A 26,343-nucleotide genomic window follows, 5' to 3' on the forward strand; every position below is an offset into this window, starting at 1 on the left:
GATCACACGCACGGCACAGTGGACACACAAGGAACCGCGGTGTTGGCTGTCGAATGGCGCTAGCTGCACAGCATTTGTGCACCGCCGCCGTCAGTGTCAGCCAGTTTGCCGTGGCATACGGAGCTCCATCGCAGTCTTTAACACTGGTAGCATGCCGCGACAGCGTGGACGTGAACCGTATGTGCAGTTGACGGACTTTGAGCGAGGGCGTATAGTGGGCATGCGTGAGGCCGGGTGAACGTACCGCTGAATTGCTCAACACGTGGGGCGTGAGGTCTCCACAGTACATCGATGTTGTCGCCAGTGGTCGGCGGAAGGTGCACGTGCCCGTCGACCTGGGCGCGGTCCGCAGCGACGCACGGATGCACGCCAAGACCGTAGGATCCTACGCAGTGCCGTAGGGGACCGCACCGCCACTCCCCAGCAAATTAGGGACACTGTTGCTCCTGGGGTATCGGCGAGGACCATTCGAAACCGTCTCCATGAACCTGGGCTACGGTCCCGCACACCGTTAGGCCGTCTTCCGCTCACGCCCCAACATCGTGCAGCCCGCCTCCAGTGGTGTCGCGACAGGCGTGAATGGAGGGACGAATGGAGACGTGTCGTCTTCAGCGATGAGAGTCGCTGCTGCCTTGGTGCCAACGATGGTCGTATGCGTGTTTGGCGCCGTGCAGGTGAGCGCCACAATCAGGACTGCATACGACCGAGGTACACAGGGCCAACACCCGGCATCATGGTGTGGGGAGCGATCTCCTACACTGGCCGTACACCTCTGGTGATCGTCGAGGGCACACTGAATAGTGCACGGTACATCCAAATCGTCATCGAACCCATCGTCCTACCATTCCTAGACCAGCAAGGGAACTTGCTGTTCCAACAGGACAATGCACGTCCGCATGTATCCTGTGCCACCCAACGTGCTCTAGAAGGTGTAAGTCAACTACCCTGGCCAGCAAGATCTCCGGATCTGTCCCCCATTGAGCATGTTTGGGACTGGATGAAGCGTCGTCTCACGCGGTCTGCACATCCAGCACGAACGCTGGTACAACTGAGGCGCCAGGTGGAAATGGCATGGCAAGCCGTTCCACAGGACTACATCCAGCATCTCTACGATCGTCTCCATGGGAGAATAGCAGCCTGGATTTCTGCGAAAGGTGGATATACACTGTGCTAGTGCCGACATTGTGCATGCTCTGTTGCCTGTGCCTATGTGCCTCTGGTTCTGTCAGTGTGATCATGTGATGTATCTGACCCCAGGAATGTGTCAATAAAGTTTCCCCTTCCTGGGACAATGAATTCACGGTGTTCTTATTTCAATTTCCAGGAGTGTATGTGGTAAGCTCTTATGGGATCAAACTGCTGAAATCATCGGTCCTAAGCTTACATACAACTTGATGTAACTTAAACTAACTTATGCTAAGGACAACACACACACCCATGCCCGAAAATGGTTCAAATGGCTCTGAGCACTATGGGACTCATCTGCTGTGGTTATCAGTCCCCTAGAACTTAGAACTACTTAAACCTAACTAACCTAAGGACATCACACACATCCATGCCCGAGGCAGGATTCGAACCTGCGACCGTAGCAATCGCACGGTTCCGGACTGCGCGCCTAGAACCGCGAGACCACCGCGGCCGGCCCCATTCCCGAGGGAGGACTCGAACCTCCGACTGGGGGAGCCGCACGAACCGTGACAAGGCGACGCAGACCGCTTGGATACTCCGGGCGGCAGCGACATCTGCAACAATCCGACTTATTTGGTCCGTTGTCATCGCTTCTGCTCCATACAGTCCCAATATAGCACCATTTGACTTTCGCTCCTTCCAAAGCTTAAAGAACACCTTCGAGGACTTCACTGTCACAATGATGAAGCGATGCAAATAGAGGTGAGTTTGTGGTTCCGTCAATGAAGTCGGACATTCTATCTTATGGTATCAATAAACTGATCTCTCGTTGGAGGATGACTATGTTGAGAACCAAATATGTAAATATGAGGAATAAATAAGTAGTAGCCAGCCGCGGTGGTCTAGCGGTTCTAGGCGCGCAGTCTGGAACCGCGCGACTGCTACAGTCGCAGGTTCGAATCCTGCCTCGGGTATGGATGTTTGTGATGTTCTTAGGTTAGTTAGGTTTAAGTAGTTCTAAGTTCTAGGGGACTGATGACCACAGATGTTAAGTCCCATAGTGCTCAGAGCCATTTGAACCATTTTTTGAACTTATGATAACTGAAAGTGCCTACGTAGCAAATGAGAACTATGAACTGAGTAACTGATAAAAATGTAATTCGATAAATAAATATGAATGAAAATATTTACAGACTTTAAGTGTTTTCTCTTAAAAAATTAGGAGGCATAATTTTTCATCCAACCCTCATACACCTACTTTATTACATGAGTATTAGTAATTAATGTCGCTTTCAAACAGGCTTCTATAAATAATATAGTTCAAAAGAATTCCAGTCACAAGTTCTTGTTGAATGTCACATCAAAATAGAGAATAAATACCAAATAATGCTATAACTAGAACTACCATGTAATTATGGCTTCAGAACTAAATACAAAGTTTAAAGTTCATCTTTCGGGCGATTTTCTATTCATGACAGTCACTGGATGTTGTTTGTTACTCAGGGAGAACTCCCCGGGGCGAGTTACGAAACTAACCCAAGAGCTTGAAAATTGCAAAGATAATAACAAATAAACAAAGCATGCGTCATCAACGTAAAACTACAGTACTACCAATATAAACAAAAATAGAACTAAATTGCGGATAATAATTGACTTACCCTCGTACAATTACAACGGCATTGAACCAAGCTCTCTTGGTTCGGCAATACAGAACAACTACGTCGGTAACACTACGTAGTTGTTCCCGAATGCTGTTGCTATTATGATCTTCAGCGCGAAAACTGCTTAGATGCCGCTCTCCATGTTACGCTGTCCTTTGCGAGCTATTTCATCTCCAAATAACAACTGTAACGTACATCCTTTTGAACCCGCTCAATGTATTTATCTCTTGGTCTCCCTCTACGGTTTTTACAGCTCCCTCCCCCTCTCTTCACATTTCCCTCCAGTGCTAAACTGGTAATCCCTTGATGTCTCAGAACGTGTCCTATCAATCGATCTCTTCTTTTAGTCTGAAATCTTTGTAGTCACATTTCGGTTCCCCGAAAGCTACATTCCAGAAAAATACCTTCAGAAAGGATTTCCTGACACTAGACTCTACATTTCTTTTTTAAGAAATTCTTTTCTATCCATTGCCAGTTTACATTTCAAATCCTCTCTATATTGGCCATCATGTTATTTACAGCATAAATAGGAAAATTCATCTACTTTTAGTGTATTCTTTCTTAATCTAATTCCCTGAGCATCACCTGTTTTATTTCAACTACATTACATTACATTACTCTTGTTTTGCTGTTGTTGATATTCATCTCATAGCCTCCGACACTATCCATTACAGCAACAGTCCTTTGCTGTCTCTGATAGAATTACACAGTTATTGTCTAACTTCGAAGTTTTATTTATTCTCCCTGAACTGTAACTCCTTTTCCAAACTTTTATTGAGTTTCCTTTACTGCTTACTCAGTGCACAGATTGAATAACTTCGGGGATAGGCTACAACCTGTCTCGGCCCCTTTCTTAAACACTGCTTCCCTTTCATGCTCTTCGACTCTTACGAGGGCGCTCAGTAAGTAATGAAACACATTTCTTTCTGAAAGCAGTTTGGTTTTATTAAGGATTCCGGTACATCATATTTTTCTCCACTCTTTTGACTAAAAAAACCCTATTTTTCAACGTACTCTTCGTTCAATGTGCCGGCCTTGCGCCATTTTGCTGGGAGAGCCCGTATGTCCCATGGTACATCTCTACTGGTCGACGTCGGAGCCGCCGGCCGCTATGACCAAGCGCTTCTAGGCGCTTCAGTCCGGAACCGCTCTGCTGCTACGGTCGCAGGTTCGAATCCTGCCTCGGGCATGGATATGTGTGATGTCCTTAGGTTAGTTAGGTTTAAGTAGTTCTAAGTCTAGGGACTGATGACCTCACATGTTAAGTCCCATAGTGCTTACAGCCATTTGAACCACTTTTGACGTCGGAGCCAACGTCTTGCTGGATCAGTATCTCCCCATCAGTCACGTACTGCTTCCTGCGGAGTGCATCCTTCATTGAGATACAGATGGAATTTGGAAGATGGAGGATTCGTGCTAAAGGATGAATGGTGAAGAACTGTCTAATGGGGTATCCCAACTGGTGGACGAGTGCGCAGCACTACCAACTGAGACGTCCAATTGAATAGCGAGGTGTTTGACTGTTATACGCCGATCACCTCGAATAAGAGTGTGTGCACGTTCCAACATTACAGGACTCACAGCTGTGTGCGCAGGCCGGAACGCGGGAGATCGGACAGGTTTGAGCGACTTTTCTACACTGCCAGATCTCCGTAGACATTCTTCAAGCGAATGACAGCTCTCTGCTTGGAACGCACCTCTGTTACAGACGCCATATTGAAGTCTACGTGTAAGCCATCACGTATCAAAATTATATGTTATTATGGGGGCGGAATTGGGAATATTCCACGATATCCCACAACAAATTCGGCATTTTTTCAATCGAAATTGGCCGACCAAAAAAATGTGTTGTATTACTTATTTAACGCCCATCGTGTAACTGCCGCCTAGTTTCTGTACAAACTGTAAATGGCCATTCGCTTCCTGTGTCTTACTCCTGCTACCTTCAGAATTTCAAACATTATATTCCAGTGAAAAATGTCAAGCACTTCTTTAAATCTACAAATGCTACAAAAGTAGGTTTGCCTTTACTTAAAAGGTCGTGGGATCAGTATTGCTAGCATGTTCCTACGTTTCTTCGTAATCCTAAGTGCTCTTCCCAGAAATCGGCTTCGACCAGTTTTTCCATTTTCCTGTAAAGAATTCGTGTTAGTATTTTACAACCTTGACGTATGAAACTGATAGCTCGGCAATACTCACAGCTGTCAGCGCCTGCTTTGGTTGGAATTGGAAGAATTCAATTCTTTTTAAAATCTGAGTGTATTTCGCCGATCTCATATATCTTGCACAGCCGGTGGAACAGGTTTTGCCATGGCTGGCTCTGCCGAGGATATTGGCAGTTCTGGTGGAATGTCGTCCATAGGCCTTGTCTCGGCTTAGGTCTTTCAGTGCTTTGTCAAATCCTTCTCACGGTATCCTACCTCCCATCCCGTACTTATCTACGTCCTCTTCCACTTCTGTAATATTGCTGTCAAGTTCATGTTCTTTGTATAGCCTTCTCTATATACTACTTCCAATTATGTTTTCCCTTCTTCGCTAGGTACTGCTCTTTCATCTGAGCTCTTGATATTCATATAGCTGCTTCACCTTTCTTCAAAGGCCTCTTTAATTTCCCTAAATGCGGTGTCTGTCCTTCCTCTACAGTGTTACATTTGTCCTCTAGTCATTCAAGCTTAGTCATTGTCCACTTCTTGTTAATCTTATTTTTTTAGACGTTTGTATTCCCTTTTGCCTGCTTCATCTGCTGCATTTTTATGTTTTCTCATTTCATAAAGCGTTTTTATATTTTCTCATTCCATAGATTAAAATAAGTATCTCCTGTGATATCGAAGGATTTATTCTATTCCTTGTCTTTTTACATAGTTTAACCTCTGCAGCTTTCACTATTTCATATCTGAAAGCTACACATTCGTCTTCTACTATATTCCTTTCCCCCGTTTCCGTAAATGGTTGCCCAACGCTCCTTTTGAAACTCTCAACAAGCTCTGGTTCTTTCAACTTATGCAGGTCTCATCTTCTTAATTTCCTACTTTTTTTGCAATTTCTTCAGTTTCAATCAACAGTTCATAATCAATAAATTGTGGTCAGAGCTCACGTCTGCCTCTGGACATATCTTATACTTTAAAATCTGGTTCCGAAATCTCTGGCTTACTGTTATATAATCATTATGAAACCTTCCGGTGTCTCAAAGTCTCTTTCACTTATACAGCCTTCTGCCATGATTCTTAAACCAGGCGTTAGCGACGTTTAAATTATATTCTGTGCAAAATTCTACAAGGCAGCTTCCTCTTTTATTCTTTTACCCCAGTCCATATTCAACTACTATTTTTCCTTCTCTTGTTCTTCCTGCTGTCGAATTACAGTCACCCATCATAATGAAATTTTCCTCTCTTAAGTATCTGAATAATTTCTTTTACCTCGTTATACATTTCTCCAATCTCTTCATCTACAGAGCTAGTTGGCAAATGATCTTGCACTACTGTGGTGGGAGTTAGCTTAGTGTCTGTCATAGCTACGATAATGCATTCACTATGCTGCTTATAGTAGCTTACCTGCATTGCTATTTTCTTAATCATTATTAGGCCTACTCTGGCATTAAACTTACCTGATTTTGTATTTATGAGCTTATATTCAGCTGTGCACAAGTCCTGTTCCTCCTGCCATGGAACTTCGCTAATCCCACTATATTAAATTCAACCAATCCATTTCCCTTTTTAAATTTTCTAGTCCACTTGCCACACTGAGGGATCTAACATTCCATGCACTGACCCGTGGAATGGCAATTTTGTTTCTCCTGAATAGTCCTCACCTGGAGACTCGAATGGGGGACTATTTTAACTTCGGAATATTTCACCCATGTGGATGCCATCATCAGTTAACTATACATTAGAGCTGCATGCCCTTGAGAAAAAATATGGCTGTACTTTCCCTTGCTTTCAGATGCTCGCAGATGAAGCACAGCAAGGCCATGCTGGTTACAAGACCAAATCAGCCAATCATCCAGACTGTTGCCCCTGCAACTATGGAAAAGGTTATTGCCCCTCTTTACGAACCACACATTTGTCTGGCCATTCAACACATACCCCTTCGTTATAGTTGCACGTATGGCATGGCTATCAGTATCGCTGAGGCATGCAAGACACCTTACCATGGCAAGGTATATGGTTCGTGGGTGGTGCTCCCGAATATTGAAATAATTGATCCAGATTACTGAAAACGACTTCAGCTACAGGGGATGGACAAAAATATGGAAACGCCAAAAACACACCATATTACCATTCCCAGTATGGTGTAGAAAAGCTGTTGGCATTCAAAACTGTTTCCAGTCGTCTCAGAATGGATAAGTACAGGTGCTGCATTGTTTCCCAATGAGTCATTCTATTCTTCCAACGAAATAGTGTAAATTTCAGGTAATGATTCTGGATGTTGATAGTGTTCACACAGTCTCGCCTCGAAAGTAGACCATAAAGGCTCAGTCATGTTGGGATCTGGTGTCTGTGGTGGTCTGAGGAGATGCAACATTTCATCCTTGTGCTTACAAAACCAGCTCTGGACAGTGTAAGCTGTGTGAACAAGGCCCTGTTGAATTGGAACATTGGACAATCGTCACATAACCTTGGAGGCTCTGCAACCTTGCAGAGTACCTATGGGTCCCATGGAATACCACAATTTGGTTCTGCAAATCATCACCAACCTCTCCCATGTTTGATTCTTGGGACATAAACTGAGCTAGGAGTTGGAAACAGTGTGAAACAAGTCTCATCCTACCAAATGACTCTCTATCGTTGTTCCAGAGCCCAGGTTTTATGGCTTCTGCACCACATATTCTAGTTACTGACATAGGAAAAACTGATGGGTGGTTTTGGAATTGGAGCTCACCCTACAATTTTCTGTTTATGGAGCTTCATTCATGTTGACTAGGTTGTGACAGGGTTTGCAGATACAACATTCAGTTATGTAGAAAAGTCAGAATGCAATAATACATATTGATATGGAAGCATAAGAACATGAAATCCTCATTCCTGAAGAACAGCAATGTGATATTGTATGATCAATCAAATTAGGTGCTCTTGGCAGCAAGGCTGACATATACTGTGTGACCAAAGTGTCCACCTTGGCTGGCCGAAGTGGCTGAGTGCTTCAGTGTGGAACCGTGCAACTGCTAGGGTCGCAGGTTCGAATCCTGCCTCGGGCATGGGTGTGTGTGATGTCCTTAGGTTAGTTAGGTTTAAGTAGTTCTAAGTTCTAGGGGACTGACGACCTCAGCTGTTAAATCCCATAGTGCTCAGAGCCATTTTTGTCCACCTGGACGTTTCCAAACCCATGAAATTAAAATTAAATCAGAAATCAGAGGAAGTAGTCTTGAGCTCATTCTAGTAGTGAAGGATAGGAGACATTTAACTCCTAGAGCTAGAAAAAGTAGGTGTGAGAGTAGCTATGGCTCAACTGCATCCTCAGAATTCCGAAATGTACGACTAAGCGACCAATTGACCCTTTTTGAGGTTTGGTGGGTGGGAGAGGTGAGACAGGTGGTGGAGAGTGAAGGAGAACGCTGGGAGGGTTGGGGTGTGGGTGAGAAGAAGCACTGACAGGCTGGTAGTGATGAAAAGCATGTCAGTAGTATATTCATGAGAATCCTGGTGCAAACAGCATTTTCGAATCAAAATTCCAGGATGCAAACCAAGATTATAGTTTCACAGTTTTCCCCAACCAAAAAATCTCATTTGCCTATATTGAAAAAATCAAATTCTCATATCCTCATTTAAAAATTTTCAAATCTAATATATTTTTACATTCTAAATAAGGACTATGAAAAATAAAATCTCAAATGTACATTTTAACTGAAAATGTTTTGATTATAAAAATCAGATTTTATTCTATATAAATATAATGAAAATAAAAATGATCAAAAAACGTGAAATATTGAAGAACTTAGAAAATTATAGTAAAGGAAAATATGGATTGAGTTATAAAGATGTAGAATGTTATTGTAAAGAAAATAGTTATTCAAAAGTATCTAGAGGAGATCTGTTGGAACATACTGATTTTTTTTAATAGGAAAGAAATGAATGCAGAAATGAAGAAGACAGAACTGAAATATTAACCCTTAACTGAGCTTCTATCAATTGCTAAAACAAAACATTTACAGAATTATTACAAACTCAACAAACTAAAATTAATTGACCTTATTGTAAATCCTATTGGCATTACTAAAAGCAATGAGAACAAAAGTAAATTGAATAAAAAGTCTTCAAACGAAATTCATCAAATCTGTAAATTGTAAAAAATAAAAAATAAACCTTAACTAAGAAAGGGTCAATTAAATGAATAAAGATAACATTTTGAGTAAAAAAACTTCGAGTGAGAAGAAAATTAATAATAATGTTAATAAGAAAAATACTAATAATGATACTGAGAATTACTTTCGAAAACTTCAAGTAGATAAATATCAAGAAGTTAAGCAAAAAAGTTATCAGAAAAATTTTACCAGGTTTCAATTTTCTAAATGATGAAGACTATTCCAAATCACCTAAACGAATTGATAGAAAAGTTTCTGCTTTTAAATCAAGAATAATAACTCAAAGGAGTACCAATAGTGATGATATAATCAAACAACAACAATTTTTCGAAAAAAATTAAGGACGAAATTGTCACCAAGTTATAGAATATTTTAATACACAAGAGAAATTAAAGGTAATACAAAATTAAATTGCAGTTTCAAAATGCAAGATGAAATACAAGAATTTTATTTTAAACAACTAATCAAATAATATCAAGAACATCTGATTTAGAATATTGTTATCAAAAATCAAAGAATAAATTATTAACTGAAATGTAAGAAATGGAAAGGAAAATATCTGGTTGCTGTTTATTTTATACAGATAGTTTAGACTTAATTATTAATAAACGCAATCCAACTTTTGGTCATTTTTATTTTCATTTACCAAAAGTTAATTAAGATAAAAATCATTAATTAATAAAACAATGCAGATTAAAAATGAGCATTATATCCTGTAAACAAGATTCAGAAAAAGTTAGTAAATTTTTCTCATTGGTTTATGTAATTCATTAACTATTAGTTGAAAGATAATTATTTGTTAACTTACAAATTTTTTTAACAAATTTCCTATTTCTAGTTTACAGATTCATCAAATACTTTCAATTCTTTGTTTCCCATTTTTAGTTGTTAATCTAAGTTGATGAAGTATTTCAGTAAATGTTTTACAATTCAACATTTAATGTGATTACCATCCTTCTTATATAAAGAATAATAAATAGTTAAATTATATCACCACATCTAATTACCTTTACATCAAATGGAACAGTTTAGATGAATATTTAATGTTACAGTTAGAAAATTTGGTTTGCACAATATTTTGATTTCCAGAGCTTCAGGGTTTATTTTGTAAAGGTTTTCTTAAACACTCATCCAAACAGCAAAATCATGAAATGTTAAAACTCTTTTTATGTTTTCAACAATAACAATAATGCTATGAAGAATAGAATCAAATACATTGTAACTGCACGTTTTTTGTTCACCTTCAGCCATAAAAGTAAAATAAACTATTTGTTTCTCATATACTTTATAATTAAGTTTTTTAACTCATTGAAGTACCGAGTTAATTCTGAAAGAAGACTCTAATTTAATTACTGAGTTCTTGTTTATTAATATAATTATTGAACTATGTTAAAATACTTGTACACTTTGGTTTTGTAACAAGAATTGATAAATCTTTCTCATTATCTTTCTTCGAATAATAATTTTACAACATATTCAACACATTTTCATATTATTGTTTAGATCCTAAAATACCCATTTCCAAATATGTTTTACTAACTGCAGCCAAATCATCAAGTGGATTGTTAATTTTAATTATTCTCCTACACTTAAAATCAATATAATATTTAGCTGCTTAGAAACGATATTCAGGCATTTGGTAATTTTTAAATTACATTAATTATTTTTGAGTCTACTGATGATTAAATAATTTTGATTTACGAAATTATTTCATTGTTAGTTTTCGTCATATAATTCAAAATTGTTAATGAATTCATGTCCAGAAAAGTCCATATATTAAATTAAAACACCGTTAAACATATAATTCATGGATAATAGTTAAAAACAAATAAACAGAAATAACCACAAATTACTTTGTCGAAGTTCTGTATTCTTTCAATATTGTAGTATAAACTGTTTATTTCCCAGATAGTTAAGTAGTTGTTTAGGTATATTTCTTCCATAAGAAACAAAAACCAATTTTTTAACTGAGTTGTGATACTAAAAAATTCTAGGGGTTCCAACATGATTAGAAGTATCAACTTTTACTGTTCGATTTTTCGGTTCATTAGGTAGTTCATCAATTATAAAACTAACACGAAATTTTTAATTTTTAATTGATTAGTTAATTCTCTTATTTTCAAAATTAGTTAATAGATTATTAAATTAAAACTGTTTCTTTGAATGTTTTTACTCCTTTTCCTTTTTTCCATTTCCAGATCATTTCTTTTTTGTTCTTCTAATTTTCAACATCTTTTTTCTTATTTATAACTGCATTTGTAATTGATGTAATTCCACCAACAAGCGAACCAATTGTTGCTAAACAAGGTAATGCTGCTAACATTAATAGTAAAAATCCACATTGTTTTGTTTATTTTTGTTCTTAAATAGTTGATGCTCTTATTTACAACAGGATTAGTTACAGAAGCAATTAAATTTCCACCAGTTTTTTTCTCTTTCTTTCTTTTTTGAACATCAGCCAAAAGTGGTTTAATAATTATTGGTTTAATTGACTTTTGAAGTAGGTAACAAAGTATAATCAATCAAAATGTTACTCGTTTATATATATTAAAAAGTAATAAATAATTTTTAAACCCTATCCATTTTTATCAACATTTAACTCATTCCTAATTTTCCTTTTCCAGAGTAATTTCTCTAACTGCAGTTGCAACAATTTTTCTCATAATGAAGAAACATTTAAATACATTCCTTCTTTGGCAGATAATTGTACTTTTATATCTGATTCACGTCAATTTTCTAAATCTTTATAATCCCCCTAGAATATCAAGTTATCTACATTTTTCTTTAATGCATAAATTCTTTTATAATTTCTAGCTCATCTTTCTTGTAATTTTGTTCTAGTACCATAATAATTACAAGCAGGTAAATGCATTTCAAATGGTAATTTGTTAATTAACGTATTACCTAAACCTTCTCCCTATTTTTCACTATACAATTATGTATCTCATATTTTATTCAAAAATCTAATTCAATATCTAAATATTTTTGGATCGTAAATAATAAAATCACTACATTTATTTGTTAACATTTGAGTTCGTTATGGTAATATTTGTTTCCAGCTAATTCTTCACCATGAATTTCGTTTAATGTATCAGTTAAATCTCTAATATCATTCATCCAAATATACTCAGGTACTTTTCCTGAATAATTTTTTACTAAACCTTCAACAACTTTTTCAAACACATCACCAAGATTTCTTTGTCAAAAACTAGAAAAATATACTTTAACAATTGTACTTATCAAACTATTAGATGTAATACTTTGGTAGAAAATCAAAAGAAATTCTGGTCGTATGTAAATTACACAAGTGGCAAGATGCAGTCAATACCTTCGCTGCGCAGTGCCGATGGTACTGTTACCAACGACTGTGCCGGTAAAGCGGATTTGTTGAACACAGTTTTCTGAAATTCCTTCACCAGGGAAGACGAATGGAATATTCCAGAATTTGAATCACGAACAGCTGCTAGCATGAGTTTCTTAGAAGTAGATACCTTCGGGATTGTGAAGCAACTCAAATTGCTTGATACAGGCAAGTCTTCAGGTCCAGATTGTATACCGATTAGGTTCCTTTCAGATTATGCTGATACAATAGCTCCCTATATAGCAATCATATACAACCACTCGCTCACCGATAGATCTGTACCTACAGATTGGAAAACTGCGCAGGTCGCACCAGTGTTTAAGAAGGGTAGTAGGAGTAATCCATCGAACTACAGACCTATATCATTGACGTCGGTTTGCAGCAGGGTTTTGGAGCATATACTGTGTTCAAACATTATGAATCACCTCAAAGGGAACGATCTATTGATATGTAATCAGCATGGTTTCAGAAAACATCGTTCTTGTGCAATGCAGCTAGCTCTTTATTCATACGAAGTAATGCCCACTATCGACAGGGGATCTCAAGTTGATTCCGTATTTCTAGGTTTCCGGAAAGCTTTTGACACTGTTCCTCACAAGCGACTTCTAATCAAGCTGCGGGCCTACGGGGTATCATCTCAGTTGTGCAACTGGATTCGTGATTTCCTGTCAGGAAGGTCGCAGCTCGTAGTAATAGACGGCAAATCATCGAGTAAAACTGAAGTGATATCAGGTGTTCCCCAGGGAAGCGTCCTGGGACCTCTGCTGTTCCTGATCTATATAAATGAGCTGGGTGACAATCTGAGCAGTTCTCTTAAGTTGTTCGCAGATGATGCTGTAATTTACCGTCTAGTAAGGTCATCCGAAGACCAGTATCAGTTGCAAAGCGATTTAGAAAAGGTTGCTGTATGGTCCAGCAGGTGGCAGTTGACGCTAAATAACGAAAAGTGAGAGGTGATCCACATGAGTTCCAAAAGAAATCCGTTGGAATTCGATTACTCGATAAATAGTACAATTCTGAAGGTTGCAAATTCAACTAAGTACCTGGGTGTTAAAATTACGAACAACTTCAGTTAGAAAGACCACATAGATAATATTGAAGGCGAAGACAAGCGAAAGGTTGCGTTTCATTCACAGGACACTTAGAAGATGCAACCCGTCCACTAAACAGACAGCTTAAACAACACTCGTTTGTCCTCTGTCAGAATATTGCTGCGCGGTGTGGGATCCTTACCAGATGTGATTGAGGGAGGACATTGAAAGGGTGCAAAAAAAGGGCAGCCCATTTTGTATTATCACATAATAGGGGAGCGAGTATGGGATATACGATACGCGAGTTGGGATGGAAGTCTTTAAAGCAAAGGCGTTTTTCGTAGCGGCGAGATCTATTTACGAAATTTCAGTCACCAACTTTCTCTTCCGAATGCGAAAATATTTTGTTGAGCCCAACCTACATAGGTAAATTGATGATCAAAATAAAATAAGAGAAATCAGAGCTCGAACAGAAAGGTTTAGGTGTTGGTTTTTCCCTCAAGCTGTTCGAGAGTGGAATGGTAGAGAGATAGTATGATTGTGGTTGGATGATCCCTCTGCCCAGCACTTAAATGTGAATTGCAGAGTAATCATGTAGATGTAGATATAGACCTTTATTTGATTTGATTTTGTTTTGGTTTTTTCATTTTATACAGCATTTGATTTGAATAAAATTCTTGTATACTTTTGCAAATCAAAAGAATGAAATTCTGTTCCTAAATCATCCATAGGTATTTGATTTCTCGTTAAAAGTTTCATCAGTCCATCTGTTCCTTCATATTCTTTTTCACCAATTTTTGCAATTTATCAGCAATGAATTCTACTGGTAATTTTCTGACAAGTTTAAACTGTCTAACAAGTCTAAATTCAAATACATTATCTTACTATGATTACAAAGTGTAACATTCTATTACTTACATTTATTTTTTTAACATCTTTCTTTTGTAATATTCTTTCCTATTTTCTCTGCAAACTATTTATTTCCAATTCACTTAAAGTACTGTCAAACTGTGGACTTTCATATAGTTTTATTGTTGGAAGTATTAAATTCTTCTAAATAATATAGATTATAAGGAACTATTTGTCTTTCAACTTCTCTATTTTCTGTAATTGCCTTTAAAACTTTTTCTCTGAATTCTTAAATTCCTTTTTCTATAGTATCAAATGGTTGATTCGTTTTTAAATTTTTCATATTCTGCTCCTGGTTGTTTTTTTCCATTTCTTAAACTGTTCTTTCAAGTGTTTTTTCACTTTTTTGTTTCGTTTCGCTTTTTTAACAATTTCCGGATCATATTTTACAAACATTTAATAAGTATAAAAATTACAAAAGATTGTTTGCTTTTTACATTTTATGTTTAACATTTAAATTTAACATTTATGTTTAATAATAATGTTCAATACTTATGTTAAATAAAATTATTAATCTCTTCTTTATATTTACCTTCATAAATATTTTTTCTCATATCTATTGTAATAAAACGAAAGTTATCTTTAACCAAATATTTACTACATATTTCTTTAAATTCAACTTGAACAAACATTTAATCACCACCAACAAATTGGAGACAAAATCATTTAAGTTTATATCATCTTGTCTAAAAATATTCTAAAAAATATTATCTGTCACTATTGTTTTGGTATTTTTAATAAGTTTGATTGATATAAAAACAATCTATTTGTTTAGGTCTACATCTAGAGAAATGTTCTCTTACTATGTCTTGATTTCTAAGGATGAAATCACCCTAAGCTATAACTGACTTATCTTCACAACAGTCTAATGGAATAATTACTTTCAATGAAATTAAGAACTTCTTGAATAAACATACAAATGATTAATGTTTTTCCACTTTAACCAATTAGATGCTAAAATATAAGTATCAATGATTAAAGTAGTTTTCCACAAGCCTATGATCCCATAATTGCACATAGAATAGAATTTGGTAATAGCTTATCTTCTTTGTTTTTTTTAAATTCATGCAGAAATTTCTTATTTTTTGTTCCAATCTGTCATTTATTTACTCAATTTTAACTAATATAGATGAATAGAATACATAAAGTGAGAGATAATTCTTTTGTTCTACAAATCCGATTAACTGCTCCAATAAAAGAAACTTGTAAAAATGGTTTCAATATTGGTTTTGATTCAGCATTTGTAACTCCAAATATTACATCAAAAAATAATAATCTTTACTGTGATAGAGAAACAATAGAAATTCCTGTTGGTCAATATAGTTTGAAAATGTTAGAAAATATATTCTTCCATAAAATCCAAGTATTCATATTAAAGCAGATGAAATTTTTAATATAATTGTTATCAAAAGTGATGTTAGTGATGTTACATTATTGATAGATAAAAGATTGTGTGGGTAAAGTTTCAGAATTTAATAATCAAATTACGCAACCTAACAAAATTTGCTAAAGATGTTCCTAAAATTATTCCATTTGAATTAATTAATGTGAATTTGAATTTGGCTGCTGGAATGTTTACTAAACATAATGATCATTTCCATTGAGAAACTCAGATTAATGCTTCATTTAAACCAAATTCTGAATTTGGTGGTCCAATAATTTATGAACCAGATCATCCTACAAAAATTCCAATTCTCAATACTGTTGAGAATTTAGAAATAACTATAGCTGATTAAAATGATAATTATGTTTAATGGTTATTATGTAACAGTTGTTTTAGAAATCAGCCGGCCGCGGTGGTCTCGTGGTTCTAGGCGCGCAGTCCGGAACCGTGTGACTGCTACGGTCGCAGGTTCGAATCCTGCCTCGGGCATGGATGTGTGTGATGTCCTTACGTTAGTTAGGTTTAACTAGTTCTAAGTTCTAGGAGACTGATGACCACAGCAGTTGAGTCCCATAGTGCTCAGAGCCATTTGATCCATTGTTTTTTTTAGAAATCAATTCATAGTTTTTCCTTACTAAATCATGACCCAATTTGAAATATATCAATTTTAGTCACTTCCTGTAATTGAAAAAACAAAAAAATAATTTAAATTAAAGTGAATTATTAATAACATTTGTGATGGTCAGATTCATCCAATTTTTTCACAACTTTATATGATTTTTGATGATATTCACTAAGATGGAACTGCTTTTTCTGCATATGATGGGAAATCGAATATTAAAGTGACTGATAATTATGTTTTTACACTTTGATGTTATTAAAATTAAAGGAGGGAAAAATATTTTGTCTTAATTGAACATCCATTTGTTTCTTCTTCAATTCGTACTTGGTTAACTTCATCCCTTTCGAATGAATTAAATATGGAAGGACATATGGCAAACAAAATGAAGTTCTTTATCCTTCAGAATTATATGATGGATTTTTTAAAGATTATGAAGAGATAATGTTTGAAGGTTATTTAACTGTTCTTTTTTTTCAAGTTTGAGAAACCTGAAAAAGATTCGCTTCTTTGTTGGACAAAAGACAATGATAATTCTAACTTCCAAAAGTAGGTAAAATTTTTGTAAAAAGTATGGAAATTCGTGTTCCTGTTGTTAAATATGCCAAGGATATTCACTTTACTTAGATCAAGGAAAAATTAAGTCAAAAATTTCATTTTTTTTCTTTGAACTCCAAATAATTGAAGTTACAGGTTAACAAGGAAAAAGAAAGTTTGAATTAGATGTTACTAATTGTTGCAATTCTACAGAATTTGATGTGTCTTACTTTATTTCCGTTGTTTACCAAATTTATCGAACGAATAATCAATTACCTGATTCTTCTTTATTCGATGATGTTAATTTACAAAATATCTGCATTCAAAATGGAAGAAATGGGGTTTTTCCTCATGAATTATGAAATCTAGAACCACCAAATAACTTCTTAAAAGCTCATCATTCTTTTAGAGATTTAAAAAGAATACTTCAATTAAATAATGATGTAAATATAAGCCCATTCAGTTTTACTCAAAATTATCATATTTATGTAATTAATATTTCTAGAAGAATGTAGCATTTAACTTGAAAAAAATTACAATGAAAGTCCATTCTCTAATACATAATAATTTTAATGATACATTTGCAGATGTTATTGCATATGGGAAAAAATATTAAACTTATCTTTAACAACATAGAATGTTAACCCAAAATTTAAAATTATATAAAGAAATGAAAATTAGAAAAATTAAAAGAATTTTTAACATCTTGTTACTAGTTCCTTTTGAAATATTTCCATTAAACTAGAGAAAATATATAAATAAAAATGTACATAAGTGGTACCACTGAAAATAACTCAACAGTTATAGTAATGGTTGTTCAGTAGTGTTCATAAATTATCAGAACTTAAAAATCATAAATCTTATATTATTTCAAAAGCTGAAATTTTACCTACTAAATTTTATTACTTTTAGATGATAAATATAAAATCACTCTTCTATATCGTTATAGTAAAATCTTTACAAATGATGATGGTAAGTAAGATAAAAATTGTAAATTTACAGCTTATTTATCAGGGTCAAAAAAATAAAGATCGTCCAATTCATGTTACTGAACCTAAACAAATTTTAAAAACGTTTATATTTTTCTTTTAATTAAATTACAATTTCCTTTACAATAATTTCCTAAATTTTAAAATAGCTCAGCTTTGTTGGCCAATTTGTTTTTGTTGTATTTCTTTAGAATTTTATTGCGAAATGCTACAAAATTAGATTCTTGGTTTGCAACTTGGAATTTTTACTCGGAAATGCTCTTTGCATCAGAACTCTCATCAGTGTACTACTTATGTCAACCTGCACGTAGGGGTGCTTCTGTAAGGAGAGATGGAATATCAGTGTTCTCAGTTCAGTGTAGAAGAGCGCATCAGCAAGACACAAGCACGAACATCTGGCATGGGTGGGACACTGAGTCAGTTCCAGTCATTTGAAAGTATGTGTCCAGGCATTAGTATTCTGAAACCACACATCCAAGCATGGGATGCAGATTCAGCACTATGCACTGTCCATAAAGGGGTTTAAACCTGAATAAGTCTTTTGTGCTTCAACTTGGCTGGGAGGAAATCATTTCTAATCTGCACAGTTCAAGGCTTGAGAAACTATTTGACAGAAATCGAAAAAGAATTGCTGATAACTACATGGAAGTTAATAGTTACACTGCATACAGGCACATAAGGGAAAAGTTTTAGCCTAATTTTGGTAAAGCTTAGCAGTTCATTTATTTCATAGTTGCTTTTGAAAACCAGGACATTGATCATTTGTCTTAAGTTTTCGTAATCCACTTAAAGCTGAAAACAAGTATTCACAAGGGGTAGCTGGGAATGGAAAATATGGTTCAATAGTTTTAGATGGTGACAAAAATACTATTATCTCCTGTCCCGTGATTCAAAGTAGCATTGATGGTGAATGTAAAGACACAGGCTTGGCTAGCGCTTGGATGGGTCAGTGTCTCAGTCTGTCAAGCACTGTTGGCAAGTTGGGTGTACTCGGCTTTTGTGAGGCCAATTGAGGAGCTACTTGACTGAGAAGTAGCAGCACCGATCACAAAAACTGACAACGGCTGGGAGAATGGTGTGCTGACCACATTCTCCTCCATATGAGCATCCAGTGATGCCTGAGGGCTGAGTATAACACTTCAGGCACTCGGTACCTTTGGACGATGTACAGGGTGTTTCAAAAATGACCGGTATATTTGAAACGGCAATACAAACTAAACGAGCAGCGATAGAAATACACCGTTTGTTGCAATATGCTTGGGACAACAGTACATTTTCAGGCAGACAAACTTTCGAAATTACAGTAGTTACAATTGTCAACAACAGATGGCGCTGCGGTCTGGGAAACTCTATAGTACGATATTTTCCACATATCTACCATGCATAGCAATAATATGGCGTAGTCTCTGAATGAAATTACCCGAAACCTTTGACAATGTGTCTGGCGGAATGGCTTCACATGCAGATGAGATGTACTGCTTCAGCTGTTTAATTGTTTCTGGATTCTGGCGGTACACCTGGTCTTTCAAGTGTCCCCACAGAAAGAAGGCACAGGGGTTCATGTCTGGCGAATAGGGAGGACAATCCACGCCGCCTCCTGTATGTTTCGGATAGCCCAAAGCAATCACACGATCATCGAAATATTCATTCAGGAAATTAAAGACGTCGGCTGTGCGATGTGGCCGGGCACCATCTTGCATAAACCACGAGGTGTTCGCAGTGTCGTCTAAGGCAGTTTGTACCGCCACAAATTCACGTAGAATGTCCAGATAGCGTTATGCAGTAATCGTTTCGGATCTGAAAAATGGGCCAATGATTCCTTTGGAAGAAATGGCGGCCCAGACCAGTACTTTTTGAGGATGCAGGGACGATGAGACTGCAACATGGGGCTTTTCGGTTCCCCATATGCGCCAGTTCTGTTTATTGACGAAGGTAAAAATAAGCTTCGTCAGTAAACCAAATGCTGCCCATATGCATATCGCCGTCATCAATCCTGTGCACTATATCGTTAGCGAATGTCTCTCGTGCAGCAATGGTAGCGGTGCTGAGGGGTTGCCGCGTTTGAATTTTGTATGGATAGAGGTGTAAACTCTGGCACATGAGACGATATGTGGACGTTGGCGTCATTTGGACCGCAGCTGCAACATGGCGAACGGAAACCCGTGGCCGCTGTTGGATCTCCTGCTGCACTAGCTGCGCGTTGCCCTCTGTGGTTGCCATACGCGGTCGCCCTACCTTTCCAGCACGTTCATCCGTCACGTTCCCAGTACATTGAAATTTTTCAAACAGATCCTTTATTGTATCACTTTTCGGTCCTTTGATTACATTAAACCTCCGTTGAAAACTTCGTCTTGTTGCAACAACACTATGTTCTAGGCGGTGGAATTCCAACACCAGATAAATCCTCTGTTCTAAGGAATAAACCATGTTGTCCACAGCACACTTTCACGTTGTGAACAGCACACGCTTACAGCAGAAAGACTACGTACAGAATGGCGCACCCACAGACTGCATTGTCTTCTATATCTTTCACATCACTTGCAGCGCCATCTGTTGTTGAAAACTGTAACTACTGTAATTTCAAAAGTTTGTCCGCCTGAAAATGTACTGTTGTCCCAAGCATATTGCAACAAACGGTGTATTTCTATCGCTGCTCGTTTAGTTTTTATTGCCGTATCAAATATACCGGTCATGTTTGAAACACCCTGTATGTTTGTTTGTATTGGAAAGCAGCCATAGAGCAAATTGTGGTATGCGCACATCCATATGTTTATGGAAGGCATAAGACATAGAGGGCACATGAAAATTCTAGTAGTCACAGACAAAACAATGAACTTCACGGGCCATGGATTGACATCAGAAATTTCAACACTGGGACTCTTCGTTTAATGTGAACTGAGAAATTAGTCTTGTGTATTGCGAAGCGAATTAAAGTTTTCTTTCAAAATCTTGAGCAAAAAAAAAAGATAATTTGTTTTCGATTAAAAAAACTTTTTCTAAAGTTGAAAAAATTCCATCGAAAAGCTTCAGTCGCACTGTGCGTTCGTGCCAACACCTAGCCGCGCTTAGTGGCTGCACGGTTTGAGTCGCCATGTTACGGATTGCGCTGCCCCTTCCGCCTGAGTTCGACTCCTCCCTCAGACATGGGTGCATGTGTTGTTCTTTGCGTAAGTTAGTTGAAATAGTGTGTAAGTCTAGGGACCGATGACCTCAGCAGTTTGGTCCCTTAGGAATTCACACACATTTGAACATTTTGAACCAAGCACTTTGTGAAAAAAGCCACACTCAGGGAGCAAAGAGCGCCAGTGGCTTGCGAGCCGTTGTTTGCCGACCACTGCCCTTGGCTGTGGCTTAAGCAGTCGGCACGCGTACTGAGCATTCGAGCATTGTGTGTGTGCACAATTTCTGACGTCATAGCGTGGCATAATACGTTGGGGCGTCTTTCAGAACTTGCAAAGTAATGTCTAGCATGTCAGATATAATGAACGTTGACCAGTGAGATGGCAGAGTGCCACGACGTCACATGCACGCCATCTGTCTTCGGTGCAGAGATATGAGGCGCTATATTGGCTTTCAGTTGAAGCCCGTATGTATGTATGCCGTTTCTGAGCACTAGTAACCTGAGGAGGTATCGGAAACCCGCAGTTAATTGTACAATTCGTCGTAATAAAATGATAAGGAACGACATATTGGAATTATTGTAACTTGCATATTGCGATAACACGCCATTTGAAGATAACGGCATGTTGAAGATCCATTAAAAACACGTTGTTCTTGGTACAATTTATTGTAATTAAATTTGGGAGAGTGATGTAGCTAGAATTAAAACTTTCGGGACTCGGTAATTAGCGACATAAGTGCGTGTTCGGTGATAGGGTTAGCTGCCCTGTGTGTGTAAATAAAAAAGAAGAAGAAGAAGAAGAAGAAGAAGAAACTGAGTGAATGGCTCGACAATGAACTCGAATGGGTGTCATAGGAAGGCCGCCCCGAACAAGTGAAATGAACAACGAGGATCAAAATGAGTTATTTAAAAAAAAGCGCAATGGATAGTGTTGCAGGGTCGGCGATAAATTAATGAAGTATTGGTTTTTCGCGTCACACGACATACTCTATCCAAATATTTTTTTTTTTTACCTTCGAATTTTTAATATGTTTTGATGCTTTCTTGTTAGTCTAATACAAGAATATACTATAATATTCGATGTTAAGTAAATATAAGTACACTCTATTTAAGGAGTGAGTTTCTTCGACTTGCTTAATCTACAACTTACACTACTTGCAGTAAGACATTTTGCCCTTCATTTTCTTTTGAGTTTTGTAATTTACATGTAGAGATTCTGCTACTGGGTAGCAACAGTGATCAAGTAAGAATGAGCTCAGGGCTTTACTAAAAAGTGAGAATGATGAAATAATTTTTATCTTTCGTGGAGAAATATCGTATACTTGTATTGCACTACTTGTAATGGAACTTTCACGTATAGGATGTCTTCATTGACTTAACATGGTACTTTCCTTTTTACTTGTTAATATTGTCACGGATATTAAAGTTTTTATTTGTATGTACTACAGACAGAACAACCTGTCTATCATATGGGCAAGGGCCTAAAGTGCGTTTTACTAGGGCCAATATAGGCCATTTACACCCGTCCATTTCGTAAACAATGTGCTTTTCGAGCCAGATACGGACAACTGCCGCTGGAGCGCATTGTGATCGTGTATACCACGTTGGGGCCCAAGTACCGTATGTACAAGTCGCATCGTTTCTGAGCGTTCAGCAGCACATTGAGTTAGACACACTCAACGTTGACCTTCGACAGCACGGACCGTGTGCCGACAGCTTAAGCCATATCCATGCAGTATCCTTCCTTTCAGGAGACAAAGTATGCAGGAGACCTTCTGTGAAGTTTGGAAGGTAGGAGATGAGGTACGTACTGGCGGAAGTAAAGCTGTGAGGACAAGTCCTGAGTCGTCCGTAGATAGTTCAGTCGGTCTTCCTGCGAAAGACAAATGTCTCAAGTTTGAGTCTTGGTTCCAGCTCACACCCATAATATGTCAGGATGTTTCACAAGAAAAGTGTGTGCAAAGTTTGTATAGAACACCTTGGGTCCCGAACAATTACAAAGACGCTTGCACACCTGCCACAACCTGACTGAAATGCAAAACGGAGGCAGTTATTTTCTGCAAAAAAATCACCTGAGATGAGACTTGGTATTATCAATACGAACCTAAAACGATAACGTGGAGAAATTCTCACGAAGGATCAACGCTTTGATGAGACAACCGAGATTCAAACCATTATGAATCTTAAGTTGAAAAACATCCCAAAGAAGAACCTTTCTGACAGTTCCACTTTGTTTTATGAACATTCTGTGCGTTGTAATCAAGTCGGGAGAGACTAATTAGAACACCTTCAGCATTAAAATCATCATGTTAATGTTTATTTATTTTTAATTAATGCAGTATCGAAACTTTTTGGAACTGCTGTGTCATCGATGTGTCACGTAAGCAGGAACAGCAGCATTAGACGTTCGTACACAGGCGCGACAGAAATCTCGCCATGGAAATGACAGCGAATAAAGTCGCACCTGTGCCATCTGACATGTGGTAGGCAGCACTCACAGACGCGAGAGCTCGTCATGCAGTGACGCGGCGGTGAAACGTTTTGTGCAGTCGAGCTTCTAAGTCGTTGCATATCGAGTTTCTCACCGCTCCTCCGCGTTGCCATGCATCCAATCGATTTCCAGTTCATTTGTACAAGATATAAACATAGGGACTAATTTGAGAGCCAGCCGTTGTGGCCGAACGGTTCTAGGCGTTTCAGTCCGGAACTGCGCTGCTGCTACGGTCGAAGGTTCGAATTCTGCCTCGGGCATGGATGTGTGTGATGTCCTTAGGTTGGCTGGGTTTAAGTAGTTCTAAGTCTCACCCCATGAACCATGGACCTTGCCGTTGGTGGGGACGCTTGCGTGCCTCAGCGATACAGATAGCCGTACCGTAGGTGCAACCATAACGGAGGGGTAAATGTTGAGAGGCCAGACAAACGTGTGGTTCCTGAAGAGGGGCAGCAGCCTTTTCAGTAGTTGCAGGGGCAACAGTCTGGATGATTGACTGATCTGGCCTTGTAACACTAACCAAAACGACCTTGCTGTGCTGGTACTGCGAACGGCTGAAAGCAAGGGGAAACTACGGCCGTAATTTTTCCCGAGGGCATGCAGCTTTACTGTATGATTAAATGATGATGGCGTCCTCTTGGGTAAAATATTCCGGAGGTAAAATAGTCCCCCATTCGGATCTCCGGGCGGGGACTACTCAAGAGGATGTCTTTATCAGGAGAAAAAAAACTGGCGTTCTACGGATCGGAGCGTGGAATGTCAGATCCCTTAATCGGGCAGGTAGGTTAGAAAACTTAAAAAGGGAAATGGATAGGTTAAAGTTAGATATAGTGAGAATTAGGGAAGTTCGGTGGCAGGAAGAACAAGACATCTGGTCAGGTGACCACAGGGTTATAAACACAAAATCAAATAGAGGTAATGCAGGAGTAGGTTTAATAATGAATAGGAAAATAGGAATGCGGGTAAACTACTACAAACAGAATAGTGAACGCATTACTGTGGCCAAGATAGATACGAAGCCCACACCTACTACAGTAGTACAAGTTTATATGCCACCTAGCTCTGCAGATGACGAAGAAATTGAAGAAATGTTTGATCAAATAAAAGAAATTATTCAGATAGTGAAGGGAGAGGAAAATTTAATAGTCATGGGTGACTGGAATTCGGTACTAGGAAAAGGGAGAGAAGGAAACGTAGTAGGTGAATATGGACTGGGGCAAAGAAATGAAAGAGGAAGCCGCCTGCTAGAATTTTGCACAGAGCACAACTTAATCATAGGTAAAAAATTCATAAAACAAGGCTGTATACATGGAAGAAGCCTGGAGATACTAAAAGATATCACATAGATTATATAATGGTAAGACAGAGATTTAGGAACCAGGTTTTAAATTGTAAGACATTTCCAGGGGCAGATGTGGACTCTGACCACAATCTATTGGTTATGACCTGTAGATTAAAACTGAAGAAACTGCAAAAAGGTGGAAATTTAAGGAGATGGGACGAGGGCTAGTAGAACTCCTTGGGTAACAGAAGAAATATTGAATTTAATTGATGAAAGGAGAAAATATAAAAATGCAATAAATGAAGCAAGCAAAAAGGAATACAACAGTCTCAAAAATGAGATCGACAGGAAGTACAAAATGGCTAAGCAGTGATGGCTAGAGGACAAATGTAAGGATGTAGAGGCTTATCTCACTAGGGGTAAGATAGATACTGCCTACAGGAAAATTAAAGAGACCTTTGGAGATAAGAGAACCACTTGTATGAACATCAGGAGCTCATATGGAAACCCAGTTGTAAGCAAAGAAGGGAAAGCAGAAAGGTGGAAGGAGTATATAGAGGGTCTATACAAGGGCGATGTACTTGAGGACAATATTAAGGAATTACAAGAGGGTGTAGATGAAGATGAAATGGGACATACGATACTGCGTGTAGAGTTTGACAGAGACTGAAAGACCTGAGTCGAAACAAGGCCCCCGGAGTAGGCAACATTCCATTGGAACTACTGACGGCCTTGGGAGAGCCAGTCCTAATAAAACTCTAGCAGCTGGTGAGCAAGATGTATGAGACAGGCGAAATACCCCCAGACTTCAAGAAGAATATAATAATTCCAATCCCAAAGAAAGCAGGTGTTGACAGATGTGAAAATTACCGGACTATCAGTTTAATAAGTCACAGCTGCAAAATACTAACGCGAATTCCTTACAGATGAATGGAAAAACTAGTAGAAGCCGACCTCGGGGAAGATCAGTTTGGATTCCGTAGAAATGTTGGAACACGTGAGGCAATACTTACCCGACGACTTATCTTAGAAGCTAGATTAAGGAAGGGCAAACCTACGTTTCTAGCATTTGTAGACTTAGAGAAAGCTTTTGACAATATTGACTGGAATACTCTCTTTCAAATTCTGAAGGTGGCAGGGGTAAAATACAGGGAGCGAAAGGCTATTTACAATTTGTACAGAAACCAGATGGCAGTTACAAGAGTCGAGGGACATGAAAGGGAAGCAGTGGTTGGGAAGGGAGTGAGACAGGGCTGTAGTCTCTCCCCGATGTTATTCAATTTGTATATTGAGCAAGCAGTAAAAAAAAAAAAATCGGAGTAGGTATTAAAATCCATGGAGAAGAAATAAAAACTTTGAGGTTCGCCGATGACATTGTAATTCTGTCAGAGACAGCAAAGGATTTGGAAGAGCAGTTGAACGGAATGGATAGTGTCTTGAAAGGAGGATATAAAATTAACATCAACAAAAGCAAAACGCGGATAATGGAATGTAGTCGAATTAATTCGGGTGATGCTGAAGGAATTAGATTA

This window comes from Schistocerca gregaria, chromosome X (assembly GCF_023897955.1).
Source record: "Schistocerca gregaria isolate iqSchGreg1 chromosome X, iqSchGreg1.2, whole genome shotgun sequence".
Taxonomy (NCBI): Eukaryota; Metazoa; Arthropoda; class Insecta; order Orthoptera; family Acrididae; genus Schistocerca; species Schistocerca gregaria.